Consider the following 2,439-nt stretch of genomic DNA (forward strand, 5'->3'; position numbering starts at 1 on the left):
GACAATAATCCTCCATTCTCATAATAAACCTAGAATCAATGCTAGGAAGGATCCTCATGTTTGTAAGGTATGTATGTGTTGTCATTGGTGCTTAGAAAAAATATGGACTTTATTCTCTCCCACTTGAAATTCTGAAGCATTTTGTTTTTTACCATTATGGAGAGATTGACTCTAAAGAGAGAGATACAGGATTTTTATTTTTTGACTAGTGGAGAGCGGCATTTACTGGGATGTGGAGATACAAAATACTGTCCTGTGCTTCTGCTCTTGACTGTCAGAATATGTGATTGCAAGGCTTCTTCAAGGAAGAGTCCTCATAGGGGCATCAGAGGGCCAAGAAATGCTGAGAACCCATTCTCGTGTGCCTGCCGTGAGAATCAGGCTCTCCTGGATTAAACTACACTTTGTACAGTGACATAATGCACCACCTGGAGCCTCCCTGAGCCTTTTCTCTTGCTTGAAGCTCTGCGTGAGGGAGAGGTGTTTCTCTTTGCAGGCCATTTTGCCTTGCACCAGATGCTAGAGTCCTTATTATCTTGTTACAGATCTAAAGCTGAGTATTTCCGAATCCACCTGACCTCTCCTCGTCTACTCTTGACTATAACACAGCAGTGCTTTCCCCTACAGCACAGTCCTTCTTTCAATGAGAGCACCTGGTGTTTTATTTCAGACTTGTGGAGATACCAGCAGCAGCTGGGTGTTTCTAATCTGCCATCTTCCCCCGCATCACTGTTGTCATCTATCATAACCAGCAAAGCCTTTGCTATCATAGTATCACGTGGAGATGGCATCCCATTCTACACAGCGAGAAGCAATGGAAACAGAGGAAGTGTTTTCTTGAAAATTCCACAGTTCTTTTTCTACCGATGTTTTTCTGGCATTGGTATTTGAGAAACAATCAACATTTGGGGTTCCATGCTTGCCTCCATGTCACCATGTTCCCTGCCAAGATGAACATGGACTCACCTCACGAAACCATAAGCAAGTTCTCAGTTAAATGGCTTCCTTTATAAGCTGCCTTAGCCATGGTGTCTCCTCCCAGCAATACAAGTGTAATTAAGAACCCTTGTAATTGCTTTTATCATAAAACTCTGAAGCAAGTCTTGGATTCCTTGCCTAAAATAAAAAGAACAAAGCAAGAGATAGATAAAGTGATTAACAAAATGACCTTCAGCAAAAATCAATATATAAATAAACATCTAATGTCTTGATGGTACAGTTGTACTAGAAGTCAGATGCCCAGGAGAGACACACACTTCCACTCCCACAGGCCCTGGGGGGCAGGACACTATCTTCCTCAATGAGTATGAGTCAAAGAGGATTCAGAGGTTAAGAAAATCATTCCTGTGTTGTAAACCAGCAAGAACATTGCTTAGCTTTCAGATCTATTTCCCTTCATTTCAGAAGCATATAAGAAACAAACTTAGGTTACTTTACTGACCGGCTTTGTGTGTCAACCTGACACAAGCTAGAGTCATCAGAGAGGAAGGAGCCTCAGTTGAGGAAATGCCTCCATGAGAGCCAGCTGCAAGGCGTTTTCTCAATTAGAGATAAGTGGGGAAAGGCCAAGCCCATGACAGGTGGTGCCATCTCTGGGCTAGTAGTCATGGGTTCTATAAGAAAGCGGGCTGAGAAAGCCAGAGGAAGCAAGTCAGTAAGTAGCTCCCCTCCATGGCCTTTGTGTCAGCTCTTGCCTCCAAGATCCTGCCCTGTTTAACTTCCTGTCCTGACTTCCTTCAATGATGAACAGTAATGTGGAAGTGTAAGTTGAATAAACCCTTTACTTCCCAACTTGCTTTTGGTCATGGTGTTTCATTGCAGCAATAGAAACCCTAACTAAGACAGTTAAATAATTTCTAAAGAAAATATTTTTTAGAAGAAACAGGGAGTAAATAGTACCTTGGGACAACCGTGAAATTAAAAAGAAACTTTTATTTATACTTACCCTTGAAAATGTCATTGAACAACTTAATCCAACCGTGCCTGGGTTTCCTCAAAGAAAATTGGATATAAAGATAGCACAACACAAGCATGTTTTACACACTTTGGGTATCAGGCCTTTTATGGAAGAAGGATACCATGGTTCTAGGACAGGAGTCTCTTTTAAAGGCAGAAGCCCATCTGATTTTGGGTCTCACCAACTGTTTAAGGACTGATAAGGCAGACTCTGAACTGGAACCTGCCGAGGTGCAGCAATGTCTCATCCCGCTCAGCTGTAATTGAGATGTGCTCAGAAGCAGATGTCCAGTGTTGTTACATCCCACATAAAAGGAAGGACTTGAGAAGGTGACTTATTCTATCCCAGAAGCATGTCTCTGATTTGCCGTTTTGGAATTTTAGAAAAGTTAACAGGCAGTGGAGAGAGGAGGACCCCTAGGCATAGAAACTTAGACAGGAAGACCCCTAGGTGTAGGAGGACCCCTAGGCATAGAAACTTAG

The sequence above is a fragment of the Microtus ochrogaster genome, unplaced genomic scaffold (assembly GCF_000317375.1).
Source record: "Microtus ochrogaster isolate Prairie Vole_2 unplaced genomic scaffold, MicOch1.0 UNK178, whole genome shotgun sequence".
Lineage (NCBI taxonomy): Eukaryota > Metazoa > Chordata > Mammalia > Rodentia > Cricetidae > Microtus > Microtus ochrogaster.